Here is a 17,112-nt window from a genome sequence, read left to right on the forward strand (position 1 = left end):
TAGCCAGAAACAGGCAATAGGCAGTGAGCGATTTTTTCCTTTTTGTTTTTTAAGTGACTGCAACTACCATGCTAAACTAATTATATCATTTCCTAAATTATTTGGAATGTGTATTTGTAGAACTATACATGTATACATATCTAGCTATACTTTCAGGGAAAATGAAGTCAATGGTTAACCATTTTTTTTTAAAGTCACATAATTCCAAATACAGCAGATCTTTTTCAAATGAATAAGAACCTGAGAAGGGTGGATTTGCGTGCTCCAAGGATCTGATTTTATAGCTCACTTACTTCACTCTTTACCTCCATCTCAGGGCTGGGATCATACCTGATAAGATACTTGGGCAATTGGTTCTGGTTTCAACTTAAGTCTTACAGTCTTACTTATTTAGATTTTTTTAAGTTAAATATTATATTACAATCTGTGCTCATACTGACTTCTAAGACAAGATTTATATTGTCCAAATTTGCTGTCTTTCTTTTCCTGTGGTTTTCAAAGTGACAAGGGAGGCTCATCCTGAAATGGGACTGTTCTGTCCCGCTAGCAAATGCAAAATGCCTTTAATTGTTTAATCACAGGAACTTAAGGCATGTCAGAGGCTTGACCATTGTTTCCGACTGGGCTAGCCTGTCAGCATTCTCTTAGAGGGTCAAGACACTGAGCTGTCTGATGGATACAACTGCTCTAGAGTGAGCATCCTTAAGCATTTTATAAATGAGGACTTATTTTGGGGTGGGGCTTCCCTGGTAGCTCAGTTGGTAAAGAATCCTCCTGCAATGCAGGAGACCCTGGTTGGATTCCTGGGTAGGGAAGATCCCCTGGAGAAAGAATAGGCTACCGACTCCAGTATTCTTGTGGCTCAGCTGGTAAAGAATTCACTTGCAATGTGGGAGACCTGAGTTCGATCCCTGTGTTGGGAAGATCCCCTGGAGAAGGGAAAGGCTGCCCACTCCAGTGTTCTGGCCTGGAGAATTCCACGGACTGTATAGTCCATGGGGTCGCAAAGAGTCGGACTGAGTGACTTTCACTTTCGGAGTGGGAACCAATGTATTCCTGCTTGTATTGAATTCTGCTGCTGCTAAGTAGCTTCAGTCGTGTCCAACTCTGTGCGACCTCATAGACAGCAGCCCACCAGGCTCCGCCATCCCTGGAATTCTCCAGGCAAGAACACTGGAGTGGGTTGCCATTTCCTTCTCCAATACATGAAAGTGAAAAGTGAAAGTGAAGTCCCTCAGTCCCGTCTGACTCTTCGTGACCCCATGGACTGCAGCCTACCAGGCTCCTCCGTCCATGAGATTTTCCAGGCAAGAGTAGTGGAGTGGGGTGCCATTGCCTTCTCCGTGTATTAAATTCAACCTCATACAAAAACTTTTTTACTTGAAAAAAAAAAACAAAAACCTACTTGATATTGGGTTCTTATCTTCTATTTGAAACCATGAGTGAATCAAGAAACAGTTCAATCCAGGGCTTCCTGGTGGCTCGGTGGTTATGAACCCACCTGCCAAAGCAGGCGACACGAGTTCGATCCCTGGTCCGGGAAGATCCCACATGTCTTGCAGCACCTAAGACCGGGCACCACAACTATTGGGCCTGTGCTCTAGAGCCCGGGAGCTGCAGCTTCTGGATGCTCGTGTCTAGAGCTCATGCTCACCGCAGTGGCAGGAAAAGCCTGCAGTGAGAGACCCACGCACCACGGCTGCAGGGCAGGCCTCGCCGCAAAGAAGACCCAGCACAATCGAAAATAAAAATAAAGATGTATGCTTTTAGAAAAGAGATACTTTAATCCAAATTCTGATTCTTTGTGCACAGGAAATATCCCACTTTCAAAGGAGGCTGGGCAGAAATCAGTAGACCCTAAGAGCCCGTGTTCTCGTATTTCTCTCTCTCTCATTTTCTATCTCCATCTCTCTCTCTTGCTCCTCTCTTTTCCTTCCTCTCCTACAAAATGTGGAAGAAGGATAAAAAGTTATTTGACTGAAACAGATTGAAACTGAGTCGAGTTGAACAAACAGGAATCTTCCACAATGAAATGTAAATTTGTCTAAGCCGTGATGCCAAATATGTTTTTTCCCTTTCCTTCTCAATGGTAGCAATAACAGAGCAGCATGTTGGCCCAGCAATCAGGAGGGCACCTTGCCCAACTCCTGGTCTTAATGAAATGGAGCCTTAAGAACAACAACAGCAAGCTTCTCAGGGACTGGCAGAGGTTCAGGGTCTCCATCAGAGCAACTTCGGTTAACTCTCCCCAGCCTCCGTCTTCCCTAGTCTTATTCCTGCTTCTATTCTTTTTTTTCTCTTTTTTTTTTTTTCAGTTGTTGTTTTGTCAGTAAGTTGTGCCCGACTCTTTTGGGACCCCATGGACAGTAGCTCACCAGGCTCCTCTGTCCATGGGACTTCCATGGCAAGAATACTGGAGTGGGTTACCATTTCCTCCTCCAGGGGATCTTCCCGACCCAGGGATTGACCCGTGTCTCCTGCATCTCCTGCATTCCAGGCAGATTCTTTACTGCTGAACCACCAGGGGTTAGGCCACTTTTATTTCTACTTCTGTCATGAATTTATGTCAAAATCTTGATCAAACTATGTATCCTCATCAAAACTGAAATACGCCATTTAGAAAATTATGTACATTCATGTAATTATTACTTTAATACTTTTTTCCTAGAATGTCTTTCATGACATATGTAGATGATCCAAAGGTTAAAGATACAATTCTGCCTTCAAGGAATTCATATCTAGAGGGAGAAAATAACCATTAAGCATAGAATTACAATATAGTGCAGTGGGCGCTGTAGGAGAACGTCAGCAGATTCCTGTGCCTGCACATCTGTAAGATGTCTAGCTCATTTCTGGGCATTATGGCAGGCTTCTAAGATAAAGTGAGGTCTATGCCAAAATGTTGTCACCCTGCTTATTTAACTTATATGCAGAGTACATCATGAGAAACGCTGGGCTGGAAGAAATACAAGCTGGAATCAAGATTGCCGGGAGAAATATCAATAACCTCAGGTATGCAGATGACACCACCCTTAGGGCAGAAAGTGAAGAGGAACTCAAAAGCCTCTTGATGAAAGTGAAAGAGGAGAGTGAAAAAGTGGGCTTAAAGCTCAACATTCAGAAAACGAAGATCATGGCATCCGGTCCCATCACTTCATGGGAAATAGATGGGGAAACAGTGGAAACAGTGTCAGACTTTATTTTGGGGGGCTCCAAAATCAGTGCAGATGGTGATTGCAGCCATGAAATTAAAAGATGCTTACTCCTTGGAAGGAAAGTTATGACCAACCTAGATAGCATATTAAAAAGCAGAGACATTACTTTGCCAACAAAGGTCCGTCTAGTCAAGGCTATGGTTTTACCAGTGGTCAGGTATGGATGTGAGAGTTGGACTATAAAGAAAGCTGAGCATCGAAGAATTGATGCTTTTGAACTGTGGTGTTGGAGAAGACTCTTGAGAGTCCCTTGGATTGCAAGGAGATCCAACCAGTCCATTCTAAAGGAGATCGGTCCTGGGTGTTCTTTGGAAGGACTGATGCTAAAGCTGAAACTCCAGTACTTTGGCCACCTCATGCGAAGAGTTGACTCATTGGAAAAGACCCTGATGCTGGGAGGGATTGGGGGCAGGAGGAGAAGGGGACGACAGAGGATGAGATGGCTGGATGGCATCATCGATTCGATGGACATGAGTTTGAGTAAACTCCTGGAGTTGGTGATGGACAGGGAGGCCTGGCATGCTGCGATTCATGGGGTCGCAAAGAGTTGGACACGACTGAGCGACTGAACTGAACTGAACTGAATGCTCAAATGTTAAGGACAAACTGTAGTGACCTGGAAGAGAATATCTGAGAGGGGAAAGGCTATTTCCAGGAGATGCATGCAAAGAGATGTGAGAGAAATCACAGGATAGGGAAATGAACATAGCTCTACAGTGGCTGACACATTAGTGGGAAGTAGAGGAATGGTAAGCTCAAGGAGCTTTCCATGCAAAGATGGAAAATGGTAAAGGCGTGAAGGGCAGAGTAAAAAGAGTGGGGAATAAAGAGACCTCTGGCAGGTGGAGACTGCAGCCTACTTCTATTCCTATTCCTACTCCTCTTCCTTCTCTTTCCTATTTTATCCTCTGTCTCCCCACATGGCTCCATCAGTGTTTTCTGGGTGAAATTTTCCTGATATGTCTCAGTGAGGTGATTATTTTCAACTTGAGAGGACATCAGACCCAACACATAACAACAAAGAAGAAACAGTGCTCCTGGGTCGAATCTGCCTTGATGCGGAGGTTACCAGAGGGCTTCCGTGCTCACAGGGGTGGTAAGGCGCACAGATCTGCAGTCTTACTATATCTGAGCCTGGTCTCTGTGTCCCGCTATGTCTCCCTGCAGTCTCCACCGTGAGATAACTCAAGAGGTTTTTTTTTTTTAAAGCATTTTTTAAATGGACCATTTAAAAAGTCTTTATTGAATTTGTTACAATATTGCTTCTGTGTTTTTTTTTTTTTTTTAATATTTTGGTGTTTTGGTTGTGAGGCATGTGCAGTCTTACCTCCCTGACCAGGTGTTGAACCTTCACCCCCTGTGGAGGAAGTCAAAGTCTTAACCACTGGACTGCCATGAAGTCCCGCACCAACAGTCTTGTTTTCAGCAAAATGAGGTTTTGCATTCTCACAAGATGCAATGGCTTATACACCTGGTTCATATGCGGAAGTCTACTGGCCTGGCCTGCATAGTCCATTGCCGCCGTGTGGTGGCTGTGCTTGTGTCCAATGGGCCTGGATACGAGAAGACTCTGTAGCCTGGGTGATGGTGGTGAAACAGAGCAGATATTTCTCTTGTTCCTGACAGTAGTTAAAATGTCAAGAGTCACATGGGTTTGAAGCTTCTGGTAGTTTAATTTGGGGACAAATGTCCTTGATAGTTAAAGGCAGTGCCAATTGTTTTCTTTTTTAAAAAATTTAAATTTATTTATTTTTAATTGGAGGATAATTGCTTTACAATAATGTGTTGATTTCTGCTATATATCAGCATGAATCAGCCACAGGTAGCCAGTAGTTTTCAGTGTTTCTAAAGTGCTAGATCCCTCAGCTGTGGTTCCTAAACCCCAAAACACTGAAGTCTAGTATAGTTCCATGTGGGCAGATGATAGAATAAAAATCAATACATTCATTGTAGATTGAACTGAAAGCCTTTGATTTGAAATTCAAAAGCACTCATTAAAAGCATCATTCTGGTTATCCTTATTTGCCTAGTGAGAATTACTTCATGCATTACACATGGCCAGTTATTTAGTTTTCTTTAAAATCAATTGTGAAAAAGAATATCCTGGTTTATAGTTTGAACAACCTTCTTTGGAAATGTATCTTGTATTGGCCTTTTGTAGTATTTTTTTTCCTTTCTAACTGGGGGATCTCATGGTTTAACATTTTATTTCCCCCCTTAAAACTAGCTTATTATTGCTGATGAATTGGCCTTCCAAATTGTTAAGTCAACCTTACCCTCTCTTCCTTCCAGACATCAGTCAAAATGGATTAAATTTTCCCAGTGAAAATTTCCAGTTACAGTTCTGTATATCCAGTCTTTTCAACTTGTCATCACCTAAAATATTACTTTAAAATTGGCTAATAAAGATACATTACATCTCTATTAAATGAAGATAAGATAGCATGATGCCTAATATTTTTATAGTCCTTTACATGAAATGACTTTAGGGAACTTTCCAAAATATTCTTTTCATCCCAAATATATCTGCTGTGAGTCTAGAAATGACCTGAGCCATGGCTTACCTCGTGGCTCAGATGGTAAAAAATCCACCTGTGATACAGGAGACCTGGGTTTGATCCCTGGATCAGAGAGATCCCCTGGAGAAGGGAATGGGTATCCAATCCAATATTCTCACCTGGAGAATTCCATGGAGAGAGGAGCCTGGTGGGCTACAGTCCACAGGGTCACAAAGAGTCGGACACGACTGAGTGACTAACACTTTCATTTTTCTGGGTTTATCTATTGGATATGAATCCCTAGTCTGAGAAATCTGTACCCCAACCCCTCCCCTCCCCTCCACAAGTTTCACAAAAGAAGCCTTCTTATACTGTGTTAATTGCTCCTACTTTTTGACCTTGTCCTGGATTCTGGAGCAGAGAGTGGGTGAGGAGGAGTGGGAGGATTAACTTGATAAGATGTTAAATTTGGGGCATAATTCCAGAGGGAGAGTCTTCTCATAGATGTTGCTATTTGGGAAAGCCATTTGCAGTGTTGACTAAGAGCTACATGGAAGTGGGGAGTTGCAGAAGGAAAAACACCCAAGGCCTGTTCGAGAATATTGTTGGGAGTAGAGAAAGGGAACTAGGGCATGGGCGGTAAGAACTATATTTCCAGAAGCAAAGGCTATGGAGTCAGCATGTGGTGGTGGTAGTGGTGGTGTAGTCGCTAAGCCGTGTCCAGCTCTTGTGACCCCATGGACTGTAGCCCTCCAGGCTCCTCTGTCCATGAGATTTCCCAGGCAAGAGTATTGGAGTGGGTTGCCATTTCCTTCTCCAGAGGAATCTTCCTGACTCAGGGGTCAAACCCAGGGATTGAACCAAGTCTCCTGGATTGAGGTGGATTCTTTACTGCTGAGCCACCAGCATAGTTGAAGACATTGTTTTTGTTTAGTCACTAAATCATGCCGACTTCTATGTGATTAGCCTGCCAGTTTCCTTTGTCCATGAAATTTCCTAGGCAGGAATACTGGAGTGGTTGTCATTTTCTTCTCCAAGGGATCTTCCAGACATAGGGATCAAACCTGAGCCTCCTTCTTGGCAGACGGATTCTTTATCACTGAGCCACCTGGGAAGCCCTGTTGAATACATAGAATTTGTTTTATTTGAGCTACTGTGTAGCTGAATAGTTAGGATACCAATATTGGAGCCAGTCTTTCTGAGTTCAAATTCTAGTTGTCCTTGAAGACAGCTGTGTGATCTTCTGCAAATTGCTTGACTTCTTTGAGCTTCCCTTTCCTCATCTGTGAAGGAGGGTTAAACTTCTTTTCCCAGGAGGGCTTTGTGAGAGTTAAAGGTTCGTATAAATGTTTGTTGGATGATACTGAGCATTCAGTAAATGGTAGTTACCCATGGTTGAATGGAACTTCTAGCTTCACCTCCAGGGAGAAATTAGTCTCAATTCAAGTGCCAACCTCCCAGCTGTAGAAACTGCCGTAAATAGCCTGATCTGAAGTCATGCATCTGAAAGTTCTTATGGACACTTACTTCCTCAGTTAACTTTAATTTGACCATTTTATGTTAGACAGTGTGGTTTGTAAGAATTAATGATTTGGGTTATATTTGTTACGTGTCTACCCATCGATCCAATAGATATTGGTAGATTCTCCTGTTCCCAGCTGTGGACTATGCCCCATGAGGAAATAAAGATAAGAAAAGACAGACAGACCGTGAAGAAATCAAGACATAAGAATGAATACGTGATAAGTACCAATGAGTGGGTTGTCAGAGAATATTTAGGAAACTCAGTTAAATTTCAGATAAACTGAGTAATTTTTTATATGAGTAGGTTCCCAATGTCACATCTGACGTTGTGTGATCTGACGTGTCCTCCTGCCCTCTTTTCCCACTTTTCTTTCTAAAGCCACGTGGGCACGTGTGGGTCCAGGAACGTCCGATGGACTTACCAACTGGAGCCTCCTGGGAGATGATGAGTAAGTCAAATTCTCCTTAAGGACATTCTCCAAATTCTAACCAAAACTCTGCATGTGACAGATGTTTTTCCTGTCTACAAAATCTGCCTGAGATTGCTCCCCTTACACTCACATGATTGTTAACTAGTGGCACTTTCAACTGAAATGAAACATCTTCCTTAAAAAAAAGGAGTAAATTTAAAGTCTCCGCAAGTTCTCTGTAGAAATCCATGTAGAAAAACATGGAGAGGAATGGGGGGTTGTAAATGCCTTTAGATCCACCCCTCATATGCTTACATACATATGCATATATGTTTATGTATATACACACCTACGTGAAAATGTCTATATATGTATGTGATATATTTGTACACACACATACATATTTAAGTGTATACATACATGTGTGTGCATGCATACACACACATGTGTATACACGGATACATACATATGCACACAAATATATGTGTATATGTGTATCATATATTACACACATATACATATATGTGTGTACACATACACAGAATATATGCTATGTATGGTGTATGTTAGGTACACCTAACAGGTATGTACATATATTTAGGTACATACACATTCATTTACGTGTTTACATATATACACTACAAACACACACGTATACATTTATATTTGTGTCATGTGTTTACATATATAGTACAAATATGTATGTGTGTATGGCACATACATGCATATACATACATGTATTGTTATATATGTATGTGTGTATGTGTGTGAAGGGTGTGTGTGTGCATGTGTGTAAAACAGTGTTAATCCCTTGGAGAACCAATGCCTGTTTGTCCCCTCTTCAGTGGTGCATGGAGATTAACCACAACATCCCTTGCTGCCTTGAAAGTTTTGTACCTGAGTGTGTGCTCTTTGGGGACCTAACTGAATCCTCCCAGACTGGGTGGTTTCCTGTCTGGGCTGCTCGCAAAACAAGGGAGCTGCTGGAGCTGAAAATAGCCCTTGGCCTGATGGCTTGGGCATTGACCGAACCTGGAAAAGTTCTGGAGTTGAGGGGAGGAGAACACAACCATCAACAACGTGCTGACGGAGTGACTCATGACGTCACCATTCCTAGGGGATGGGAGTGAGGCTCTCTGATCAGCGTCTCCCCTTATTTTACAAGATTCTGTGATTTAATTTCTTGTTTATCTTATGGTTCTTCTACCTCCCACACCCAACTCTGTCATCACCCACTGCTGGCAACTTTAGTGCCGTGACACTGCTATGAAGTGTATTGGAATTGACAGTTTCAGGAAATACAAAAACTGGCGTTCAGTTGATGATCAGTGCGTGTGTGCTGGATGGACTGCAGGCTACCAAGTTTGCCATATTGCTACTCTGTGTTGGTCAAAGTTGGGTGTCATGAGTGAGGGAAAAAAAATACCATGTCTTCAAATGAAGTGGAAAGAGTTTCACTTAATCCATGCCCCAAAGAGAATGAGTTTTTGATAACATATGGGAAGTTCATCGGATTTATCCTGCTACTTATCTTAAGTAATTTGCAAAATGAAAGGTCTGCATATGTGGCCTTTGTACGTTGTAAAAATTCTCATGACATTCCCATGTCCCAGTACTCTCTTCAAAATGTTTCATCCTAAGAAATAACAAGGTTCAGCAAAGCTTTGCTGTGATAGGGGTTAGAACTGCCTTATGCTTGTGTTGTGGGTCTTAATTAATTGTCACTTGTAAAGCAGTTTGCAGTCTGGACAACAGATTCCATTAGTATATACTTTTTTCCCTTCAACAAAATTTTCCACTGACTAATGACTAACCTTTTCATTTCAGTAGAAATACTGGGAACTGGTGAAATGAGAAGCCAAAACTCGGTAGCCTGAAATTTTGCTGCTATGGTCTTGAGTTGTTTCCATTTCTTTTTTAGAAACATCAAGCTGCATAATTTTTTTGTGTGTCTGCTGAAAAACTCTGCTTTGTCATTTCTGCTTTCACCACTTCTGGGTTATTTTTTCTTAGCTGTGATTGAAATTTTTTCATACTGATCTACACTGGAGGTGACCAAATAGTTACAAGACAGAGAAGGGAGAACAAAATCTTATTTTCTTTTTTACTTTATTTATTTTTATTTCTTTGGCTGTGCTGGGTCCTAGTTGTGGTACGCGGGATCTTGAGTTGCTGCCTGTGGGATCTAGTTCCCTGACTAGGGATCGAACCCAGGTCTCCTGCATTGGGAACATGGAGTCCTAGCCATTGGACTACCAGAGAAGTCCTAATAACAGCTTATTTTGAAATAGTATAATAAGGACAGATAGCAATTGGGGACTTTTGAGATAAAGAGGGAATGATCATTGAATATCAACAACTCTTTGTCTTCACACACTTATGATAATTTGTCAGTAATATGCAGATGTCAGTGGACCCAAAGGCAAGTTAAGTTTCAAATCTCTTCAGATCAGATCAGATCAGTCGCTCAGTTGTGTCCGACTCTTTGCAACCCCATGAATCGCCACACGCCAGGCCTCCCTGTCCATCACCAAATCCCGGAGTTCACTGAGACTCACCTCCATTGAGTCAGTGATGCCATCCAGCCATCTCATCCTCTGTCGTCCCCTTCTCCTCCTGCCCCCAATCCCTCCCAGCATCAGAGTCTTTTCAAATGAGTCAACTCTTCGCATGAGGTGGCCAAAGTACTGGAGTTTCAGCTTTAACATCATTCCTTCCAAAGAAATCCCAGGGCTGATCTCCTTCAGAATGGACTGGTTGGATCTCCTTGCAGTCCAAGGCACTCTTAAGAGTCTTCTCCAACACCACGGTTCAAAAGCATCAATTCTTCGGCACTCAGCTTTTCTTCACAGTCCAACTCTCACATCCATACATGACCACAGGAAAAACCATAGCCTTGACTAGACGGACCTTTGTTGGCAAAGTAATGCCTCTGCTTTTGAATATGCTATCTAGGTTGGCCATAGCTTTCCTTCCAAGGAGTAAGCGTCTTTTAATTTCATGGCTGCAGTCATCATCTGGAGTTTACAACTCCACAAAAAGATGGTGTATGTGTATAGATATAGTTGAACCACTCTGCCACACAATAGAAACTAACACTACATTGTAAAGCAACTATACCTCAATAAAGTTTTTTTTTTAAAAAGATGATAAAAGATGTTGGTGAGGATGTGAAGAAAATGGAAGACTCCTATATTGCTGGTGGGAACATAAAATGATGCAGCCACTTTGAAATATAATTCAGTGGTTTCTTAAAGTTATCATAAGTTAATTTCAGTTGCTCAGTCATGTCTGGCTTTATGCTTCCCCATGGACTGCAGCACTCCAGGCTTTTCTGTTCTTTACCAACTCCCAGAGCTTGCCCAAACTCATGTCCATTGAGTCTGTGATGCCATCCAACCATCTCGTCCTCTGTCATCCCCTTCTCTTCCTGCCTTCAGTCTTTCCCAGTATCAGGGTCTTTTCCAATACTTTGGCCACCTGATGCATACTGACTCATTGGAAACGTTACCATAGGACACAGACTTTACTTTCCAGTATATATTTAAGAGAAGTGGAAGCAAGTCTTCAAAACAGCATTACTGTTTTATTATTTATTTATGCCTAAAGATGTCCATCAATTGATGAATAAAGTGTTGAATATCCCATATAGTGAAATACTATTTGTCATTAAAAAGGAGCAAAATACTGATATGGTTGTATGTGGGTGAAACTTAAAAATATTATGCTAAGTGAAAGAAGTCATCTATAAAAGATAAAGGTAGTATTGTACATATTATCTTATTTTCATATGAAATGTCAAAAAAAGGCCAATGTACGAAGACAGAGGGCTTCCCTGATGGTTCAGTGGTGAAGAATCTGCCTGCAGTGCAGGAGACCCATGTTCATTCCCTGGGCTGGGAAGATCCCCTGGAGAAGGAAATGGCAACCGCTCCAGTAACCTTGCCTGGGAAGTCCCATGGACAGAGGAGCTTGGCAGGCTAGTCTGTGGGGTCCCCAAAGAATCAGACACGACTTAGCGACTACCGAAAAACAAGAAAGACAGACAATGGATTATTGGTTGCCAGGTCCTTTGCATAATTATTACTGTTACAACCCTAGGTGTACTCCGCTGCTGGAGCTCACCAGCCTGCAGGATTCAATTGCGTGCGTGCTCATCACTTCCGGTGTGTATGACTCTCTGTGACCCCCTGGACTGTAGCCTGCCAGGCTCCTCTGTCCATGGGATCCTCCAGGCAAGAATAACGGAATGGGTTGCCATGCCCTCATCCAGGGGATCTTCCTGACTCAGGTTGAACCCACATCTCTTCAAGTCTCCTGCATTGCAGGGTGGATTCTCTATGACTAGAGCCACCTGGATTTGATTATTTGGTTGGTAACATGCTGAGAATTTCTGGGTTTCCATGTTTTTGACAACTTTGGTGAGGCAACTGTTAGTTACCCGATTTACTTTGCATACCTAGAGTGTAATGAGACTTGCAAAGTCAAAAGAAGAAAATGGCACTTCAGTGTACAGTTCTGTGAATAATCAGATCTTACTGTGATCTGAATCGTTTTTAGTCTTTCTCCGACAGACAGGTTCTTTGGGTGATGTGGTGGTCTGTCCACAGCTCAGCCTGCTAGGAGTGGGAACTGGCAGGTTTCTCTGGGGCTGTCAGGCAGTGCCTACACGAGCAGCTCCTGGTATTTGGCCAGGGGAGATTCAGATTTTTTTCCCATTGGAATATGTTTGTAAAAAATTGAGCTTATTAGAACAAATTTGCTTAAACAATGCAAGACATGTTACCTAGGAATTTGTGAAAAAAGGAGTCACTTTCCCTCTTCGTTTTTCCTATGTAAACCTGCCCTATGCTTTCAGTAGCAACTTCCTGGTCAGTGTGTGTTTTCATGTCACGCCTGGTAAGATTGCTGAGGAGTGACATAGTGTGACCCAGGCAGCTATGTTTGCTTTTCTGACGTGCTTTCATCATCACAGCGTCTGGTGGGTGTTTACTGCTGTCAGCGTGGGACCTCTGCATGAATGGTCTGAGTGTCTTGGCTTCAGGAGGTGGGGCACCCTGGGAGCACCAGAGAACCCCGTCCCTAGTCCTGGCTCCTCGCAGAAATGGTACAACCTGATCGTTGTACCGTGCCGAGTGCTCCTGGCTCTCTGTCCAACACAAGCACCCCCCGAAAGAGTCGATGGAGCTTCCAGGACCTGAGGGAAGGCTTTGAAACAGAAGGCAATTTTATGGAGACGCTTGAGCTCCCCAGCCTTCACAGTTCAGCCTTGTCACTTCATCTGCCCTTTCTTCTCACAGATGAAGCTCCTGAAACCCAAGAATGATCTGAGTTACGCCAATTCACACAGCAAATGCCAGCTACAAACCGTGAGATAACTTCAGCTTCCTCGCCTAATTCAGTCCTTTTATCCCCCCCCGAAAACACTGCCTCCTGTTCTTAAAAGTCATTACAAGGATTATTTTGTTTAATTTTGGAGATTTTGAGTATCCTTATCTCTTGATGACATTATTCTTTAAGCATAAATTTCCAACTGATGTTGTTTTTAACCAATATCTAGTTTTGTGTCCCTCAGTCTTACGGACAGAATGTGTGTTTTTTTCAGTAACAGGAAACCAGGGGGTCGGAGTTTTGTCCATAAATGCTAATGGAAGAATTCAATTAAGGACTGCTTTTCTACATAGAAGGTCTTTAACCTGTGCTGTGAAGATCAGCCATCTTCTGCAAGATTAGCAGTTCATTGTGTTTCCAGGCTCGCAGCAGTTTTCACTGTCAGTCTCCTAAGACACGTTTCTAGAGTTCTCTCAACTAATGGTTTCTCAAGTTGGAATCCTGTGTTAGCTAAGAGCATTTTCATATTTTGACTGATATACACCATTCTTGTGGTTTGGAAAGAGTTTTTTAATTCTTCAGTTGAAGTAGAGGTTGTCAAGGATATCGTGGACTTCCAAATCAGCAAGCCTGAATACAAAATAGGCAGATGCTGGCGTAGACACTGAGAACACTGCTCAGATAGAAAGTCTCCTTAGGTTTGGATCGTACCTCACTTATTACAATGTTAGACTGTTTATGCAGGATTTCTCCTCACTGAAAGTTATAGGGGCTTCCCTGGGGGTCCAGTGGATAGAAATCTGCCTGCCAATGCAGGGGACAGGGGTTCGATTCCTGGTCTGGGAAGATCCCACAGGCCACAGAGCAAGTAAGCCCGTGCACTGCAACTCCTGAAGCTCATGAGCCCGAGGGCCTGGGCTCTGCATGAGAGGAGCCCCGCAGTGAGACGCCCGCGCTGCGGTGGAAAGCCGCTCCCTCTCACCTCAGCTAGAGAATGCCCGCACACAGCGATGGAGACCCAGTGCAGTTCAGTCGCCCAGTTGTGTCCGACTCTTTGCGACCCCATGGACCGCAGCACCCCAGGCCTCCCTGTCCATCACCAACTCCCAGAGCTTGCTCGAACTCACGTCCATCGAGTTGGTGATGCCATCCAACCATCTCATCCTCTGTCGACCCCTTCTCCTCCTGCCTTCAATCTTTCCCAGCATCAGGGTCTTTTCCAATGAGTCAGTTCTTCTCATCAGGTGGCTAAAGTATTGGAGTTTCAGCTTCTTGATCTCCTTGCAGTTCAAGGGACTCTCGAGAGTCTTCTTCAAAGACCCAGTGCAACCAAAATAAAAAAACAAAAAGACGGCCTTCCAATGCGGGGCATGTAGGTTTGATCCCTGCTCCAGGAACTAAGATATCCCACATGTCTCATGGCCAAAAAACAGAAACAGTATTGTAACAAATTCAATAAAGACTTTAAAAATGGTCCAGATCCCCCCCCCCAAAAATCTTAAAAAGTCATAAAGATGCTCATTTATTGATAAACAGAATGAAGACTTAGTTTATTCTCATTAAGTGTTGGTCACTCAGTCCTGTCTGACTCTTTGCAACCCCATGGACTGTAGCCCAGCAGGCTCCTCTGTCCATGGGATTCTCCAGGCAAGAATACTGGAGCAGGTTACCATTTCCTCCTCCAGGGGATCTTCCTGACCCAGGGATCAAACCCAGGTCTCCTGCACTGCAGGCAGATTCTTTACTGTCTGAGCCACCAGGGAAGCCTTTATTTTCATTTGCAAAGAGCAGTTGAAGAAGCAAATCATTCCTCATCTGGGAAATGAGCTTCAAGAGAGCAAACCTGGGGAGAAAGAAAAGGGATAAGGCAGAAAGTTGAGAAAAATTCCAGGGGATCGTGTTGATTTGACAGTTGATCAAAGAGCAGGGAAAGACTCAAAACCATCTTTATCAGAGACTCTGCTTTCTGTGAGGCTGTGCTTGGACATGTGCTATACCCAGTGATTTTCAAGAGCCAGTTAACAGTCTGAAACTATGCTAGGTTGCTTGGGAGTTACAAAAATGGATGAGACCAAGTGCCTGTCCTGAAGAAATTCATGGCTCATAGCCTGGAGCAGGTTGGGGGAGCTTGAGGTACACACCTGCTGTGGGCTGAATTTGAGAGTCCCCTCCAAATTCATACGTGGAAGCCTAACCTCCAGTACCTCAGAAAAGGACTGTGTTTGGCAATAGGGTCTTTTTTTAATTCTCAGAAGACAGATCTTACTCTGTTTTTTGTTTTAAAATTATTTATTTATATGGCCGTTGTGGGTCTTAGTTGAGACATGTAGGATGTTTTATGATAGTTGAGGCACATGGGATCTTTTAGTCATGGCAGGCAAACTCTTAGAGTGCGTGTGGCATGTGGGATCTTGTTCCCAACCAGGAATGAAACCCGGGTCCTCCGCATTGCGAATGGGAAGTCTTAGCCATTGGACCACCTGGGAAGTTCCTGTGATAGGGTGTTTAAACACGTAATTAAGTTAAAATGAAGTCATGACAATGAAGCCTAGGATGACTGCCATCCGTATAATGGCGTTTGGACACAGACATAGAGAAGAACGGTGAGCACACAGTGAGAAGGCGGTGGTCTGCAAGCCGAGGAGGGAGGCCTCTGAGGAGACCGACCTTGCCAGCACCTGACCTCAGACTTCTAACCTCCAGAATTGTGAGAAAATAAATTTCTGTTGTTTAAGTCACCTGGTCTGTGGTGGCAGCTCTGGCGAATGAGACAGCGCCCCAAACCAATAGAAGGCAAGGTCAAGGTAGAGACCTTAGTAGAGGCCTAAGTCACATGCTGAGTACAGAGAAGGGACAGGGTATGTCCTTGCCTGAAAATCAGGAAGGGCCTCATAGAACTGGAAAGATAAGGAGGACTTGAAATGAGAACACTTGGAGAGTGGGCTTTCTAAGCAAAAGAAGCAGAATAAAGACACTTTATACAATTCTGTAGGATGTTGGGAGCAATGAAAGACAATCCATGTTAGCTGAGTGTGTTTATCAAAGGGGAAAACCAAAAAAAGGGAAGAGGGAGATTATACTGAAAAGGTAGGTTAGGTTGTGTTTGACTTTGGACTCTAGGCTAAAGAACAGAGAACACAGGCAATGGATGGCCACACATTTATTTTCAGTGAATTGCTTCATTGAACAAATATTTTTTAAATGTTTACTTTGTGCCAAGTGCTATCTTAAATAAGCTTGGGATATTTTAATACGCAAAACAGATATTTCACCTTGTGAAACAAGACAGACAATAGATCATAAACATAATGAGTGGTGTATTTATGACGTCAGTTTAATGCATTACTTCAATCAAAATTATCTTAAGCATAATGGACTTTATAGTGTGTTGGAGGGAATAAACTATAGTAAAATGTGTAGCAGAGGTCATGGAGCATCAGGAATGCTGAGGGCGGAGGGGGCGGGTTGTAATTTGAATAGAAGAGTCAGAGCACGCCTCATTGGAAGATGGCATTTGAACACATGTTTTTTTTTTTTTTAACTTTTTACTTCGTATTGGGGTATAGCTTCCCAGGTGGCCCAGTGGTAAAGGATCCACCTGCCAAGCAGGAGACGCAGGTCCGATTCCTGGGTAGAGAAATCCCACAGACAGGAGCCTGGCAGGCTACAGTCCCTGGGGTCACAAGAGTCAGAAACAACTGAACAACTAAACCACCTCCACCACCACCACAGCTGATAAACAGTACACCACCACAGCTGATAAACAATACTGGGACAGTTCCAGGTGGACAGCAGAGGGGCTCAGCCGTACACATGCACGAATCTGTTCTCCCCCAAACTCCCTTCCCATCCAGGCTGCCACATAACATTGAGCAGAGATCCATGTGCTGTAGGGAGGTCCTTGTTGGTTATGCATTTTAAATATCGCAGTGTGTACCTGTCCATCCCAAGCTCACTAACTAGTTTTTCCCCGCATCCTTCCCCCCCACAACCATAAGGGCATCTGAACAAACTTTAAAGGAGGAGAGGAAGCTGACTACAAGGCTCTGGGGCCAAGGAGCTTTCCAGGCAGAGGGTACAGTCAATGCAAAGGTGGGATATTATCTGCTGTCTATGGAGCAGGGTGTGCAAGGG

General features: G+C 43.3%; 1 long non-coding RNA gene across 11 annotated transcripts in view; it reads left to right on the forward strand.

The window, feature by feature from the left end:
* The window catches only part of LOC133232955 (uncharacterized), a 450,067-nt gene that overhangs the window by 85,629 nt on the left and 347,326 nt on the right, over nt 1–17,112 (forward strand). For 10 of the 11 annotated variants that reach the window (XR_009731526.1, XR_009731534.1, XR_009731533.1 and 7 more), the window contains exon 4: nt 7,617–7,686. This is a non-coding gene — a long non-coding RNA (uncharacterized LOC133232955). Of the gene's footprint in view, nt 1–7,616; nt 7,687–12,947; nt 13,422–17,112 lie in introns of those variants that run through there. The other variant, XR_009731530.1, reaches the window with a different exon arrangement.

The sequence above is a fragment of the Bos javanicus genome, chromosome 19, assembly GCF_032452875.1.
Source record: "Bos javanicus breed banteng chromosome 19, ARS-OSU_banteng_1.0, whole genome shotgun sequence".
Classification (NCBI taxonomy): domain Eukaryota; kingdom Metazoa; phylum Chordata; class Mammalia; order Artiodactyla; family Bovidae; genus Bos; species Bos javanicus.